This window comes from Pinus tabuliformis, chromosome 1_2 (assembly GCF_031772625.1).
Source record: "Pinus tabuliformis cultivar Carrire ecotype Pingquan chromosome 1_2, CPIR1, whole genome shotgun sequence".
NCBI lineage: Eukaryota > Viridiplantae > Streptophyta > Pinopsida > Pinales > Pinaceae > Pinus > Pinus tabuliformis.
In genome coordinates, this window is record NC_142298.1 from 1,340,664,379 (window position 1) to 1,340,683,005 (window position 18,627).

The following is an 18,627-nucleotide window of genomic DNA, read 5'->3' on the forward strand; positions in this document are numbered from 1 at the left end:
TCATTTTGAGCAAGATAAACTCATTGGCATGGGGAAAATCAAACCTCCAAAATCGCATGCACTTGTTGTGCATGATGGCAGCCATAATAAAAATCACAGATTTGATTCAAATCTGAAAAGTCAGAAGCAAAAAGACAAGGGAAAAGTGCATTCCCATCCAAAGAAGGAAGGGTACACCAAGCCCTTCAATGACTCCTCCGGCTCGAGAAATGAGAAAGGGAAGAAAGGAAACAGATGGACCTACTGTCAAAGAGGATTCCATCCAGAATCCTCTTGCATGAAGAAACAAATTGACCAAATGGCAAAAATCCTTCAGAAGCACAATCTTGGGGACCACATCCCTCAAGGCGCCAAGAAGAAAATTGAGGGTCCGCCACATGGGAAAGGTAACAATTTTCATGCTTTAGTTGCAATTAATTCTTCCCCTGATGCATGGATTATCGATTCTGGTGCATCACATCATATGACTATTGCAAAGGAAGTCTATTCCTCTTTGAATGCATGAAAAGGACCTCCCATCCTCATGGGAGATGACTCACCTATTGAGGTCACAGGAAAAGGTAGAGTGGAGCTTTTACACAGAAGCTTTGAAGATGTGCTTCATGTTCCAAAAATTTCGGTAAACCTACTTTCAGTTTATCAGATCACTCATTCCGGCACCAGAAAGAGAGTGGAATTCACTCCAGATGTAGTGAACATATATGACCTACATAGCAGCTCCAAAATTGCAACCGGTGAGGTAAACAATGGAGCCAGACTGTATACAATTTCTTAATTTATTAAATCTGAATCCTCCTTATTGCTTACACATGCTGATGATAGTAGTAGGATTTGGCATGAGAGGTTTGGTCACTTAAATTATAGGTATATGCAGTAGCTAAGCAAGCATGAGATGGTGGAAGGCTTGCCAAATATCAGTTTCTCCAAAGGAGTTTGTGAAAGGTGTGTCCTTGGCAAACATCCTAGAGAAACGTTTGACACTAGCAAGACTCACATAGCATCCTCTCCTCTAGATCTGATCCATAGTGATCTCATGGGGCCTTTTCCTCATCCTCCCATCAACAAAGCAAGGTATGTGCTTACATTTATTGATGATTTCTCATGGTATACTTGGGTGTATCTTCTCAGGAACAAACCTAAAGTTTTTGCGCACTTTGAAGATTTCAAAGCACTAGTTGAGACACAGTCAAAGAGAAAAATCAAAGCCCTCCATACAAACAATGGGGGGGAATATGTTAACACAACACTTCAGAACCTTTGCCTTGAGTTTGGCATACAGTTGCAGTACACAGTTCCATACACTCTGTAGCAGAACGAAGTTGTTGAGAGAAAGAACCGATCTCTCAAAGAGATGGCTTCCTGCATGTTGCATGCTAAGTCACTGCCTCATAAGCTATGGGCTGAAGCACTTAATTATGCTAACTACATCCAGAACAGATCTCCGCATAGGTTTGTCAAGGATCAGACCCCCTTTGAGTCCTGAAGCAACACTAAACCAGAGGTCACCCACTTCCGTCTTTTCGGCTCCCGAGCATGGGCCAGGATCCCCTCTGAAAAGAGGAAAGCTCTTGATCCATAGAGAATTAAGTGCATCTTTGTTGGATGCCCTGATGGTGTGAAGGGATACCTATTCCTGATTTCCTCTATGGACAAGCTCATCATTGAGCGAATTGTCAAATTTGAGGAAAGTCTCTCGCATGCACCTCAATTTCCACATGCAGACACCTTTTATCTACCTCATGTCCAAGATGATGACTCAATACACTCAAATGCAGATACAGAGCATGCAGATGCCGCGGTAGAGCATGCAGATGCAGAGACAGAGTCTTCAGATACAAATCTAATGCATGCATATGATGATCCACATCCAAGCCCAGATCGGGCTTCTAGCAGTGAATCAAATTCCCCTGTCATAAATCAGAGAACACGGAGCTTACGTGAGATATATGCACAAGACCACCCGGCTGCTAGAAATGGTCTTGTGGGGGATAATTATGATCTACAGAGGACTAGCTTAGAGTTTATTGAGCCTCCTCTTGTCCTCACTACCACTGAACCATCGCCATCCTAGCATTGTCATTTGGTTCAGTCTTCTTATCCACAGTCTTATGCTGAGGCTGCTGGGCATCCATCTTGGGAGTCCGGCATGGAGGAGGAGTATAACTCCCTCCTCGAGAACTAGACCTGGGATCTGGTTCCCCTTCCTTTAGGAAGGAAACTTTTCCAATGAAAATGGGTCTACAGGACCAACAGTGCTGCAGATGGGAAAATCACCAAATGGAAAGCAAGTCTAGTAGCCAAAGGATTCCAACAAGTGCATGGCATTGATTATGATGAGACCTTTGCTCCAGTAGCAAAGATGGATTCCATACGCCTTACACTTTCCATTGCGGCTACCCAGGGATGGGAAGTACATCAGATGGATGTGAAGAATGCCTTTCTTCATGGAGACCTATCTGAGGAGATCTACATGGACCATCCACATGGTTTCATTTAGGATTCATCTTTCATCTGTAGACTGAAGAAATCTCTCTACGGCCTTAAGTAGGCCCTGAGAGCTTGGTATGTGAAGATGGATTCTTTTCTCTTATCACAAAACTTTGAAAGATGTAAATATGATCCGAATGTTTACATGCTTAGGACACATGATTCTCTTCTTATCTTAGTTTTGTATCTAGATGATCTCCTAATCACCGGTAGCTCGGCTTCAGCCATTGCTACAATCAAGAGGGCCTTGCATGATAGGTTCTTGATGACGGACATGGGTCCATTACACTTCTTTCTTGGTCTTGAGATCAGCCAGGATGCCACAGGCATCAAACTCTCTCAGGCTAAGTATGCACGGGATCTCCTTGAGAGATTTCACATGACTGACTGCAAGCCAGCACCGACTCCTTTTCTGTCTGGGGTCTGCCTTGAGGATGGATGTGACACTCCATTAGTTGACAGCACTCACTACCGACAGCTAGTGGGGAGCTTATTTTACCTCACCCACTCTAGACCAGATCTCTCATATGCAGTAGGGTCAGTTTCCAGATACATGTAGGAGTCGCATGAGCTACACTGGAATGCTGCCAAGAACTTCCTCCAATATGTGCATGGCACCATCACCTTCGGGATTCACTATGCAGTAGGCATTGCATTGAATCTCCTTGGATTCACAGATTCTAATTGGGTGGGAGACAACATTGATCGCAAGTCCACCTCCGGATATTCACTCAGTCTAGGATCTGGCCCTATCTGTTGGTCAAGCAAGAAGCAGGTTGCTATTGCTCTCTCTTCGACTGAGGCCGAGTACAGAGGAGTAGTCAAAATCACCATTCAGGCTCTGTGGCTATAGCACTTTCTCAATGAGTTGGGCGACCAGTTCCACCAGCCCATTGTCATCTGTGTGACAACCAAAGCACTCTCAAATTTTGCAGGGATCTAGTACAACGGCAGTGGACAAAGCACATAGAGATCCATATGCACTACATCAGAGACTTAGTACATCATCAGGTCATTGATTTGCAGTTCTATCCTTCAGCAGAATAGACTACAGACATCTTCACCAAGACATTCACTGAGCAGAAGTTTCGCTCTCTGCACGATCGTCTTGGAGTGAAGGACATAGTTGCTTAGCAATTGTCTTTTCTTCCTCTTTTCTTTTGATTACATTGTATTTTGAGGGGGGGTTTTCCCATGAGGTTTTCCCTCTTTCCTCAATTTTAGTACAAGTTGCACTGTATTTTGGGTGACCTTTGGCCTTAGTTGCCAGGGCCCATTTTCTATTTTTCCCCATAGTGGTGTTTGGGGGGGGGGGGGTGTTGGAACTACTACACACCTACATGCAGACTCTTAGTTAGAGCATGGGACTACATGCAAGATTCCTTCTGCATGATTTACTCCTTGATTTTCTCCTTCTTCAACTCCGCAACTAGTTAGATCTTCTGCATGATTTACTCCCTGATTTTCTCCTCCTTTAACTCCACAACTGGTTAATTCCTCTACATGATTTACTCCCATATTTTCTCCATCTTTCACTCCAAAACTGGCTAGTTCTCTCCGGAACTTGTTGTAGGTTTTGGGTCTTCTCATTGATCACCAATATGGTGCATTACCTTGGGATCTTCACCTAGTAATGCTATATCATGAGCATTGTAACCTATTTTCTAATGAATCAGTCTTTTGTTTTTTCGATTTTCTTTTAGTGTTTTTGCGCTGCAAAGCTGTGTGTTCAACCTTTACTAGCTAGATTCATCTGTGCAAGTTTTCTAACACATTTACAGAGATTGAGTTATGACGCGCTGTGAACCTCACAATATTTACCTTTGTAGCTTTGCTTTCTCTACTTGAGCACCTTCAAAGAGGACGAGGAAATGTATGTGCAGGATGTGATAAACTTGTGGATAGGAGAGGGCCTTCTTCCCACGGAAGATGGTAAAGATCCATTAGAAGTTGGAAGGGCTTACACTAACCTTTTAGTGGATCGATGTCTGATCAAAGATAGTATTAAGGATGCTAATGGACAGGTGGTGATCTTCTCTGTGCATGATGTTTTACATCATCTAGCACTGCAAATTGCCGAGAATGAAGAGAATTGTTGTTTCAGAGTGGGGAAAGGTTTGGTGGAATTCCCATTGAAACATTGCACCCGTAAAACCAGGATTTCTCTGAGGGCCAATAATTTTAGGTCAATACCTAATGGATACCGAGGTCAGGGTCTGCGGGAGATGTTACTCTCGGAGAACATATCTCTGGAATATGTTCCATCAAGAGTGGTCATGACTCTCACCTCTCTTAGACTTATTGATTTGGGAGGGACATCCATCAAAAGTTTTCCTGATAACTTTGGAGCATTGAAGTGTCTGGTCTTCCTTCGTTTAGAAAAATCGACAAAAGTGAAGCTGCCAGATTCAGTAACATGTTTGAAGAAGCTTGATATACTGGATCTGTCTGAATGCTACCAGCTGAGTGAGTTGCCTTATGAGTTAGGTAAGATGACAAGTTTGATATATCTAGATCTGAGTTTCTATCAACAATTGAAGTGCATGCCTTGTGGGATCTCTGCATTGACGTCGCTACAGTATTTGAAAATGGAAAGATGCTGGAAAACCTGGCCGCAAGCAACACCACCATAGAGAAAACTTCTGCGTGATTCGATGGGAGGTTGTGCTCGTGCTCACTTCTGGGATCTGCACCCTCTGAAGCACCTTAAATGGCTGGTGCTAGAGTGCTTGAAGGAGCCAATTATAGATGGCGTAGTGGGTGACATGACAGAGATGAGGACTCTCATCCAGAGGATGTCACATATGAAGGAATTACCAGAGGACATGAGAGGTATCGTAAAGCTAAGCAGTCTCTTTGTGGAGTCCAACGTTTTGGGTAAGATCCCATCGTGGGTATGTGGTTTCCAACTGCTAAATTGTCTAATACTAAGAGATTTTCCGCAACTGGAGGAGATCCGTACAGGGTTAGAGAATCTTGAATGGCTTAGGAGGCTAGATATAGTTAAATCCTCGTATTTAAAAGAGTTACCCGATGCCTTTGGAGAGGCAGGTGCCTTTCCACACCTAGAAAGTTTCTAGTTGGAGGAAATTGATGTGGTTGACAGTTTTCCTCTGATAAGGGATGGGGCTCTGCCTCTCTTGAAGAAGTTGGGCTTAGTCTTTTTCTCCAACGTCAAGGCCATTCCTCCAAGACTCGAAAATTTACAGAATCTGAGGGCACTGTATGTGTATGGCAGTCCCTTAATACTCGAGTCTATTGAAGAAGAAGGTGGCGAAGCATGGTCTGCAATTCGAGCAATGGAAGGAGAAAAGCACGTAGAGATACTGAGGAAGTTGATTGATGAGCACCGCCATAAAGATGGGATGGGTTGCTCAAGAATATGCAAACGGATTTTTCCACCGAAACCATGGTCATGGTGTTGTCCCTCATGGTACTGCCCATAATGCTTTTTTATGTGAGATGCCTTTTGGTCGTTTTCACTCAATGCCTTATCTTTAGTAGTTTCTATTTGTCACTCATTCCACTTTCACACAGCTAGAATCACTTGAGTTTCGAGACCATGACTGACTCTTCAAATTTGCTTTTACGCAAATTATCTCTTCTTTCAAGGAATCAAGATCAAGATCATGATCTTTCAAGGAAATTGTTCTCTCTTCCTTTAGGGAAACAAGATCATGTATAAGTATAGTGAAGATTGAAATCTCCATGTCATATTATGAAAAAAAATGTGACATTATCACTTTGCATTGATTTTTTAAATGTTTTTGAAATGGGAACTAGAAAATTTAAATTACAAGTTAGAACTTAGTAAATTCAATATTTTAATGTTATTTTCATATTAGAGCCAGATGTAGTTGAAAGGTTTACACCACTAAGTACATGGAGGTCGCTACACTGTTGGATGGGAGGAAAAATCAGATTCGTAACCAAGGAGGTGTTGGAAATAATAATTCCAATCACCGCAATAAACAGCTTGACAGTAGCCATATTTGTCAGAGGTATTTTTGCAGGTTGCATCTCTGTTTGAAGATGGAAGGACTGAAGCGAGGCATGAACCATTTTGAAATGCAACAAGGAATTTAAAGCAATCAATGTACTTTGGTAAATAGATATGGGCAAGCATTCATTCAGAGAATATTGCCCACACTCCATAAACATGTGCGCGATTTTGATTACACTGAAGAACAACATCATATTAATTACTTTGCTTTGTCATAAATTAAATGTAAAATCATATGTTGAGTTATATATGATTGTAAAAGTCATTTTGTAATAGGTTAGAGAGTAGGAGCTTAGAGAAAAAGAGAGTGCAAGTCTTTGGGGAGAAAATGGTGGAGCAAATTTTCGTGGGCGCATGAAAACAACAATTACAATATTTTACTGTGTGTTATTGCGCGTGAAATTTTAGTTTTTACTTGATGAATGAGCCGCAACCTCATGTGAATGTATTTTCATGTTTTAGAATTTAATACTAAGTTTTTATTGTGTTGCTCCAAACCTACTTTGTTATTTTTGCTGTCAGTGAATATTCTTCATTAAGTCTCTGCTCTGCAGTGTGTGAGTGAATATTATTTATTAAGTCTCTAAAATAGCTCTGCGGTCCACGGTGCGCAAAGCTAGCTGCCTGAAAGTAGCTTCGTGAAAGTCATAACTCTCTGCCTCTCGACTACGCTCAGCAATGGAAACATCAAGCACAAGCTTGACTAATCCTCAAATACTTCAGTTTAATGGAAAAAATTATGATTATTGGGCTACTACAATGAAGACCCTGTTTTCTTCTCAAGACATTTGGGATTTGGTGGAGAATGGTTTTCAAGAACCAGCAGATGCAACAGCGTACAATGCCTTATCTAAAAAAGAAAGAGATTTATTAAGGGAAAACATGAAGAAAGATTCAAAATCCCTGTTTTATATTTTCCAAGTAGTTCATGAAAGTATTTTCCCAAGGGTTGCAGCAGCAATGAAGTCCAAGAAATCATGGGACACCCTCCAGAGAGCTTACCAAGGCATGGCAAAAATCAAGACAACAAAGCTGTAAATGTTGAGGTGAGATTTTGAAACACTTAATATGAAAGAGTTTGAGAATATAGACTCGTTTTTTACACATGTAAGTGGATTGGTTACTCAAATCAGGTCTCATGGTGAGACACTTGAGGAAAGAAGAATAGTTGAGAAATTTTTGAGAAGTTTTCCAGCAAGGTTTGAGGCCATTGTTGTGGCCATAGAAGAGACAAAGGATCTCTCACAGTTCTCAATGGATGAGCTTAATGCATCATTGATTTCTCATGAACATAGACTGAATAGAGAAGTAAGCTCCTCATTGGAGCATGCCTTCAAGACACAAGTATCATTTGGTCAAGTTCGAGGCAAAGGAAGATCATATGCTAGCGGAAGAGGAAGAAGCAACCCTTCAAGCTCAAATGGAAGAGGCAGCAATCAAAATCCAAGTCAAGGCCCAAGCCAAAATCAAGCACAAGGTCAGAGGTATGATAAATCTCAAGTTCAATGTCATTACTGTAAGAAGTATGGTCATTATGCAAAAGAATGTAGAAAGAAGCAATATGATATTAGTAACAAGCCAAGTGTAAATTTCACAAGAGAAAATTAGAACCATGATAGCATGTTTTTAGCTTGTAATGTAGCACAAGAAAAACAGAGTGATATATGGTATCTAGATTCAAGTCATAGCAACCACATGTCAGGAAACATAGAAATGTTTTCTGATCTAGATGAAAGTGTGAAATTTGAAGTGACATTAGGGACTGACAGAAAAGTCTTTGTCATGGGAAAAGGAAGAGTTAATATCCTAACAAAGAAGGGGGAGAAGAAATACATCTCAGATGTTTACTTTGTCCCCGGTTTGAAACATAATCTCATGAGCATTGGATAGCTCATGCAGAAAGGCTACAATGTCTTATTCAAAAATGATGTGTTCACAATTTTGGATAGGCCTCCAAGAAGACAACTAATTGCAAAGGTTCAGATGAAAAACAATAGAATGTTTCCCCTAAAAATAATATCAGATTTGCAGAAAGAAGGTGCACAGGCACAACTATTTATGAAGTCACAAGAAGATGGAAGAAAAGATGCAGCTGTCACACAAGTAAAATTTTAAGCAGAGGTAAAAGATGAAAACTAGTTATGGAACTTGAGATTTGGACATCTCAATTTTGGAGGTTTGAATTTGCTGCATAGGAAAGACATGGTGAATGGTTTACCACTCATAGAAAAACCGGACAGCGTATGTGAAGGATGTATCTTGAGCAAGCAACATAGAGAGACATTTCCAATAGGAAAGTCAGTAAGGGAAAAGGCACCTTTGGAGATTGTCCACTCAGATTTATGTGGACCAATGCAGACACCATCAATTGGTGGTAGTCGCTATGTGTTGACCTTAATAGATGACTACACAAGGAAGACATGGGTCTTTCTCCTAAAACAGAAAAGTGAAGTGTTTGAGCACTTTCGTCATTACAAGGCTCTTGTTGAAAAGCAAAATGGATACTACATCAAATTCCTCAAGACTGACAGAGGTGGTGAAAATATCTCAAATGATTTCCTTAGATTTTGTCAGAAGCATGGAATTCACAAGCAATTTACAACAAGGTATACACCTCAGCAAAATGGTGTGGTAGAAAGGAAGAATATGACCATTATGGAGATGGCAAGGAGTATGTTAAAGGAAAAGAATTTTCCAAATGACTATTGGGTTGAAGTTGTCACTTGTGCAACATATATCTTGAATAGATTTCCAACCAAAAGTGTCCAAAACATTGTTCCTGAAGAGGCATGGAGTGGAAAATAAAAAAATGTCACACACATGAGAGTTTTTGGATGTGTGGCGTATGCACATGTCCCAGATGAGTGAAGGAAGAAGTTGGACAACAAGGGGGAGAAATGTATATTTGTTGGATACAGTGATGAATCCAAGGCATACAAACTCTACAATCCATCAACCAAGAAGGTCATAATCCGCAGAGATGTGCAGTTCATAAAAGAGGAAGCATGGGATGGAAGTTTAGAGAAGACAGTCAATGTCAAAGCATGTATACGACATGAGGACGGAGAGGAATTAACAGCATCAAGTAATTCCTCAACAGGACTCCCTCTACTCCTATTCAAGCGCAGCCAATCAAGTGCTTCTCCAAGCACACTGCAAAGCGCAACTGTTCAAAATAGCAACAAGAAATGCTAAATATAGAAGTGCTAAAAATAGCATTGCTATAAATAGCATTTCGAGATACATTCCAATTTTAGTTATTCCCTGAACTAAAATTGAGCATTAAAATTCGAATTTGATCTAAGCAGTTGTTTGTAAAATAATTAATTCATTCATCTTGAGTTAATTAGTTGGAGAAAATCAAACATGAAGTCTATGTGAAGACATGCAACGGTTATCCCTTTGATTGAGGAAGTTATCCTTTACTTAAGGAGATCAGGATGAGTTGTACTTTGAGTTGTAATTAGTTAGCTCAGTTAACTGAGTTAAGTCCAGTTAGATTAGTTCCAACAGTTTGTGGAACTGATTACGAGTTCAGTTAGTTAATGCATGCATGCATGTAACTAGTTTACTTCAAATAATTGAATATTATCTCATAAATAACTCATGCATCTCAGTTCAGTCAGAGACCCAGTTGAGATCAGAGGATGGGACAATATACTATCAGTTGTAGGAATATTCCATTGAAGATATCACTTGCATGCAGAAGGAATTCATTCCTTGAGGATTGCACAGTTTTTTCTGAGTTTGGGAGTTGTGTGAGAGGTAAATTCACACAGGTGGTAGCTAGAGGACCCAGGAGAAACTACGCAAGGAAATAGGAGGCTCGAAGGACTGAAGGAAGGCATATGTTGTGTCCATTATGTCTATGAGCAACATTGAGGGATTCTACTGAGAGCTTGATAGCTTGTGAGCTAAAGCTTTGTGTAATCCAGAGATATTTCCACTTGTATGATAATACAGATAGCGGGGTTTTCAGTTGTGGCTTTCCCAAAAGTATTCTTCTGTGTTCATGTGTGATTGATTTCTCATTCTCTGTTATGTGTTCTATTTGATCTTGCTCAAAATCGATTAAGCTTTTGCAAGTTTGTTTGTAGAAGTAGATCAAGTATTTTTCTTTAGTATATTGCATTATTAGGTGATCTACAATGAGAGTTTCTACATGGTATTAGAGCAAAGGTGATCAAAGCAGAGAACAATATACCAAGAAGGGAGAGGTTCGAACTTTGAAGTTTTTGATTATAGAAATCAAATTCTTATCACATTTCAAATTTCACCAATGGCGTTCAACGGTTTGAAACTCGAGTATGCCCTGGATGGCAGCTCAAATTATATAGCCTAGAAGGATCGCATGGAAACAATATTAGAGGAAAATGGTTTGAAGGACTTCATTGATTAAGAATTCCCCAAGCCAGCAGCAGCTAATGCCAAAGAATTGGCGGAATGGAAGAAATGTGCGGCTAGAGAGAGGAGGATCCTTCTGGAGGGAGTTTGAGGCCATATTGTCTCGAGTTTCTATGGGAAGGAGACACCGTTTTCAATGTGGAAAACATTGAAGGATCTATATCAGAACAACAGCGATCAGAGGAAGTTGGTGCTGAAAGACAAGCTTCGGAAAATCAAGTGTGAAAAGGGCAACACGGTCTCTACATATCTGAACAAGCTCACAACTTGCAGGGATGAGCTTGGAAGTGTAGGAATCATGACAGATGATGATGACATGGTGAGTCTTGCTCTCCTTGGTCTTCCTAAGAGCTGGCATAGCTATCAAGACTTAGTAAATGGAAGAGAGAAACTGCGAAATTGGGAACGACTGTGGTTGGATTTGATGTAGGAAGAGATAAGGAGAAGTACCAAAGATGGTTCTTCATCAAAGCATGATGATGAAGAAAATCTAGCCATAGCGAGTAAGGTGAGGAAAGGGAAGGGGAAGGCTTCCCATTCCAAATTGAGTTCTTCCCATGGTGGGAAGAAGATTGACAAATCAAAAGTGTGATGCTTTCATTGTCATGAGGTGGGCCATTATGTGACGAATTGTCCACAGAAGAAATCTAAGAAGGGATCCTCGAAAGGATCAGATGGTGAGGCACTGGCCTCACAGTTTGAATTAGATTTCACCTCATCGCATGCATGGTTTCATTGATCGTGGGTCATGTTTGGTACTTGGACAGTGGAGCCTCATTCCACATGACCGGCGACAAGAGTTTATTCAATACCTTGGAGGAGAAGGACCTCCAAATGCTCATAGAGATGGGCGATGATGAAAAGTACTATGTTTCAAGTGAAGGTATGGTTGTGATTCAGAGGGAGCATGGAGCTCCTCTCACCCTGACTAATGTAAAGTATGTGCTTGGACTGAAGAAAAACCTGGTGTCCATCGCTATGTTGGAAGACAAAGGCTATTATGTAGTATTTAGTAAAGGAAAGGCATTCTTGAGGCACATTGTCATAGGACAGACCAAGAGGATTGGGATTTGAGTAAAGAATCTCTACAAGCTAGAGGTAGATGACCGTGCTGCATTGAGTTCCAAAGTAGAGTTGGTGCAAAGCCAAGATGTTGGCAAGCTATGGCATAGAAGATTGGGCCACTTGCACCATGGGGCCCTCAAGATCATGCAGTAGATTCTTACCAAACTTTCTGAGGGTAAACTGGAGCAAGTGGATACATGCAAAGGTTGTACCTTAGGTAAGTATGCAAAATCTTCCTTTCAGGATCGAGACAGTCGAGTTGGAGCAATCTTGGAGCGAGTTCATACAGATGTGTGTGGACTATTCTCGATAGCCTCCATCACTAAACAAAGGTACTATGTTATTTTTGTTGATGATTTTCTCGTAGATGTTGGATCTACTTCATGCAGAAGAAGGATCAAACCTTCTTAAGGTTTTGTGAGTTCAAAGCCTTGGTTGAGAAAGAATCTGGAAAGAAAATAAGGGCGTTGCGAAGCGAAAATGGTGGAGAGTATGTCTCTCAATAGTTTAAAGACTTCTGTGCAGTAGAGGGAGTTAAACGGGAGTTGACGACACCTAATAATCCACAGCATAATGGGGTGGCCGAAAGGAAGAACAAAACAATTGTGGGAGCAGCTCGGGTGGTGCTGCATGACCAAGGCCTACCACTTCAATTATGGGCTGAGGCATGCAATACGACAGTATACTTGTAGAATAGAAGCCTACATCGTATATTGGGAATGAAGACACTAGAGGAGGCTCTTTCCAGGAAGAGACCAGACGTGAGTCACTTCAGGATTTTTGGCTCATCAGTATTTTTCCATGTGACCAAAGATGTCTAGAAGGAGCTAGAGCCAACAACTGAGTTGGAGATACTTGTGGGGTACACTGATACACCACAAAACTATCAGGTGTTCTTGCCTACCAGTGAGAGGATAGTGGTATGCAGAGATCTGAAGTTCAATGAGCAGAATGCCATGCGATTTTACCTTCATAGGGAGCTCAAGTTGCATGCAAAGGAGTAAGTTTTGGTTCCTTAAGAAGAGGAACCTCAAACTAATGTGGAGCAACCACATGCAGAGAATCCATGAGTGGAGACATCCATTCATGCATAGTTTTCCAGAGATGGGTAGAAATGCTCAAGGGAAGTTGACAGATTGATGATGGATGTGAGAGAGAATGTGGGATAGCCATTTTCTCAGTGCAGACAGAGGAGGTCACCTGAGCGGTACACTGGTTACATGGCCCTGGTTGGGGAATGTATAGAGAACGAACCATATTCCTTTGAGGAAGAAGTGCAGCAACCTATCTGGGTTGATGCTATGGTGGAGGAGTATGACTCCATAGTTCGTAACAGTGTTTGGGATGTTGATCCAAGACCGGAGGACAAGTCAATGGTGAGTTCTTGATGGCTTTACAAGGTAAAGCAAGTAGCTGATGGTAGTGTTGAGAAACATAAGGCAAGGTTTGTTGCCTGTGATTTCTCACAGATCGAGGGGATCGACCATGATGAGACTTTTACTCCTATAGCAAGGTACTCATCTATCAGATCGATGTTGGCACTATCAGCACATGTGGGTTGGAAGATCCATCAGATGGATGTGAAGATTGTGTTCCTTAATGGAAAGATTGACGAAGAGGTGTACATAGAGCAGCCGGAATGATTTGAGGTAGTTCGATCATGAGTCACATGTGTGCTGACTCAAGAGAGCTTTGTACGGGCTGAAACAAGAACCTCGTGCATGGTACACCAGGATTGATAGCTATTTCACCGGGTTGGGCTTCACAAAGAGTGAAGCGGATGTGAACCTTTACCACATCATGGTAGAAGGTAAGCCATTGATCATTGTTCTTTATGTTGATGATCTGATATTGACAGGTGATGATCAGTTGATCAAGTCTTGTAAGGAGGACCTTGCAAGAGAGTTCGAGATGAAATACATGGGTCTCATGCACTACTTTCTAGGCATGGAAGTGTGGCAGAAGGATGGGGAAGTGTTTGTGTCTCAAGGAAAGTATGCTAATGAGATACTCAGGAGATTCCACATGAAGAAGTGCAAGCCCATGCAGACTTCTCTAGCAGGTAACTGAAGGAAGGAGGATGCTACTTCAGGTGAGGTAGTAGCTACTACTGTTTATCGATAGCTTGTGGGTTCATTGATGTATTTAGTGAACACACGACCAGATTTTTGCTTTGCGGTGAACCAAGTCAAGCTATGGTTCAGCCTACCAAGTTGTTTTGGAAGGCAGCAAAGCATGTGCTGAGATACCTCAGAGGCACATCTCAGTATGGATTATGGTACAGATGGATAGAGGGAGTGAAGCTTCAAGGCTTCACAGATGCATATTGGGCAGGGAGTCCATCAGATTGGAATAACACTTCAGGAAGAATTTTCAACCTTGGTTCAACTATAGTTTCTTGGTACAGTAAGAAACAGAGGTCAGTTGCACTTAGCTCAGCAGAGGCTGAATACATGGGTTCTATTCAGTCAGCATGAAAGGCCATTTGGATGTGGAAAATTCTAGTTGGATCCAACTGTGATCTATTGCGATAATCAGAGTTGTATCAAACTCTCTGAGAATCCAGTATTTCAAGATATGTCCAAGAACATCAATATTCGGTATTATCATCTTCAAGATTGTGTGATGAAGAGGATCATGTTGTTGCAGTATGTTTTGATCGAGGAGAAGGATGCAAATATGTTGACTAAGGCATTGTCAAAATGAAAATTCAAGTTCCACAGAGACAGGATTGAGGTGGCAGATAATCCCTTTCTTGTTGAGACGGAATGTTGAAAATAGCAACAAGAAATGCTAAATATAGAAGTGCTAAAAATAGCATTGCTATAAATAGCATTTCGGGATACATTCCAATTTTAGTTAGTCCCTGAACTAAAATTGGGAATTAAAATTTGAATTTGATCTTAGCAGCTGTTTGTAAAATAATTAATTAATTCATCTTGAGTTAATTAGTTGGAGAAAATCAAACATGAATTCTATGTGAAGACATGCAACAATTATTCATTTGATTGAGGAAGTTATCCCTTAATTAAGGAGATCAAGATGAGTTGTACTTTGAGTTGTAATTAGGTACTTCAATTAATTGAGTTAAGTCCAGTTAGATTAGTTCCAACAGTTTGTGGAACTGATTGTGAGTTCAGTTAGTTAATGCAGGCATGCATGTAACTAGTGTACTTCATATAACTGAATATTCTCTCATAAATAACTCATGCATGTCAGTTCAGTCAGAGACCCAGTTGAGATCAAAGGATGGGACAGTATACTATTAGTTGCAGGAATATTCCATTGAGGATATCTCTTGCATGCAGAAGGAATTCATTCCTTGAGGATTGTGCAGTTATTTCTGAGTTTGGTGAGTTGTGTGAGAGGTGAATTCACATAGGTGGCAGCCAGAGGACCCAGGAGAAACTGCGCAAGGAAATAGGAGGCTTGGAGGACTGAAGGAAGGCATATGTTGTGTCTATTCTATCTATGAGAAACATTGAGGGATTGCACTGAGAGCTGGATAGCTTGTGAGCTAAAGCTTTGTGTAATCCGGAGATATTTCCACTTGTATGATAATACAGATAGCAGGGTTTTTAGCTGTGGCTTTCCTCAGAGTATTCTTCTGTGTTCATGTGTGATCGATTTCTCATTCTCTGTTATATGTGTTCTATTTGATCTTGCTCAAAATTGATTAAGCTTCCACAAGTTTGTTTGTAGAAGTAAATCAAGTATTTTGCTTTAGTATATTGCATTATTAGGTGATCTACAGTGAGAATTTCTATAACACCAGCAAGTGACATGTCAAGGTCAAAACTCCAAGTAATTATTTACTTTAACATTTAAAATATTTTCTTGCCTTCAATCTGATAAGTTCAGATAAGCACAAATACAAAACGATTTTTGGTTTATGTCTCTTCTAGATTTGTTTCTTCAATCAGTCACAAGCACAAGCACATCTTAGTATGTTACATGTATCATATTTATGTTAACTGTCCACATTTGTTTCTTCAATTGACCATAGAACTTAGCCCTGCAGCCAGGTCTTCGACATGCTCTCTTCACATACAGAATTGAGCATTTCTCACTTGAAAATATTGAATGACGATATTCCCACATAGCCAAAGTTGAGGAAGGATATTTGTTTGACGTTATGAAAATATTCCCACGGAACCAAAGTCGAGGGGAAATAGTTATTTTACCTTACATATACTTCTAATTCTAGATTTCATCTAACTCCATTCCCTTAAAAAGTATAATATTGTTATTTAAACATAAGATTAATCTTTCTTCTCTTCATTAGAGGACCCTTAATTATTCCCATTGTTCTCTATGATTTAATTCTAGGGTGGAGCATTGAAGAGAATGATACCCATGATGACATGGCAGATGTGTCCAAAGGGAAGGAATTGTACATCTACAACATAGAAGAAAATAAGTAGGGCATAAAAATGTTTTTCTTTTTTGGTTTAGCCTAGAGAAACTCTGGGTTAAAAACTACCTCCATGCTTGTTAGGAACCTACATAGGCACCTACATTCTCCCTGTGGATTGGAAGGTCAAAAACCAATCCCTTATAAATATTTTAGCTATAATGGTATAATGACTAATGATTTCTTTAATAAAAATTTTGGTGCTTCAGGGAAATCTGAGTTAAGATGCTCCTGAAAGGATGCAACCAAACAACTCTAAGAAAAAGGTAGTAATCAAGTGATGAGGCTAAATTGGAGGTAGGGTCGATTTGTTGTTGAAAGAATATTTAGCTGAAAGGTAATTGTTAGAAAAATTTTACGAGGCAAAGGAGAGGAGTCTCACTGAGAATTTGGTTGCGGCAAGGAAATCACAACTAATCTTAGGTTGTGTTTTGGAAATCGCAACTACACATAGGCTTAATAAAACACATAATTAATAAAACAAAGTAAAACATAAAAGGTTGCGGTAAATCTATTTGTCAAATATTAATACCATAATGTGACAAGCCACACTTTATATTATATGCCAAAACATAAGGAAATACATTAAAGTGACAAATGGAGGTTGCAGCTCCAAGTGAAAAACACAACAAACTTAGTGCGATTTAGGCATCACTAGGCTGCGGAGTAAAAATGTCTGTAAAACTGGTTTTCATGTGCCCACCAATATTTCCTCCACGATTTTCTCCTCGCTACCTCAAATACTCTCTCACTCTCTAACTTGCCCAACAATACAAATGACTTTTACTTCCATATTTATCTCAACATACAAATTTGACATTAATACATGATAGTGCAAATAATTAATACGTAGCATAAGTGATTTTACATAGTAATTGGTTTTGTGAACTTACAGGTGTTGTGGAGTGTGAGCAATAGTCAAGGAGTAAATGTTTGTCTATGTCTATTTACCAAAATTTATTGAATGTCTTAACTTCTGTGCCGTGATTGACTAGGCAAAACATGGTGTTTGTCAATGTGTTTAAGGCAATGGTTGGAATTAATATTTCCAACAATAACGACGTAAACATCTTACTAAGCATATTTTCCGTGAGGGTAACAAAGACCATAAAGGTTGTTGTTGATATTACCTCCATATCCGGGTGTCAGAAGTTATAGGGGATGCAATTTTGCGACTCCCGCCAAAGGTTATAGCAAGGAGAGGCCACTGATGCCTTACTCAGGTGTAAAATTTCAAACCTTCATTCAAATTTGAGTGCTAAAGAGTAATAACTGTGCTTAATGATTGAAGAGAAGGAACATGTTTAATAGCCATGCTTATAGCATTTCTAAATATTCTATTAACAACACATTGACCTAGATTTTAAATATGTTTAGCAATTTATAATATTGCAAATAATCATTAAAAATGGGAAAAGTATTCATTACAAATTGATGAATTCATTGCAAATTGATGGATGTAGCTGATTAAGATATTAAATGCATCTTTCTTTTCTATCAAATTCAGTTGGATTAATGCTAATTTTTTCTATATTAATGTATTTGGTTGTTTGTTGTTGTACTTTAGGATTGAACTCTTCTATTTAGGTGCAAGATCCTATTATTTAGATAGTGGTTCAAACCACTAGACAATATATGATTTTATATATACGAAACTTTGATTGAATGAAATGTGTTGAGGGCTTAAACATTCATTCTCTAGGTAAAAATTGACTCACTTGAAAAACCTCTTCATTTTATCTCATACTTTGTCCCCTTAAATTCCGTTGTCCAAGCGAAAGATATTCTGCCACTGCTTGGCAAGTAGATACACTATGAACTCATCTACAATGGTTCAACCATATGTGTTGGATCCATCCTACATCAGGCTGTTGGAATGTAAGAAAGGCATTGGAACTAGACTTGCCTTGCCTGGCCTTTTTCCGTGCCACTGTACCACTTTCTTCCATATTTCCACTTTGTTGTCTATTATGATTTTTTTTAAGTCCCTACTGAGGACCCTGGTAGTTTTCTTTTCATTCCGGGCTCTCTCCAACAGTTTCTCTATGATATCAAGTTATGGAATTTCTCTTTCAAAAGCTACAGTAACCTGCAAATTGAGTTATAATTTATATATAACTATCACAATCTATAACTATTAACATTTAATATGAGTACATATCATTTTGATTTTTTATTTATATGAATCTATCACCTGCCATTTGTATTTTTCTCTTCTAGTCGCTAGCTTAGGGCTTAGAATATTTTTTTCTAA

The 18,627-nt window shown here is 39.7% G+C and overlaps 1 pseudogene; it reads left to right on the forward strand.

Annotated features, from left to right (window-relative positions):
* The first annotated feature begins 4,358 nt into the window (after positions 1 to 4,358).
* LOC149211160 (toMV resistance protein Tm-2(GCR236)-like) lies at positions 4,359 to 5,933 on the forward strand (annotated as a pseudogene).
* The last annotated feature ends 12,694 nt before the right edge of the window (positions 5,934 to 18,627 follow it).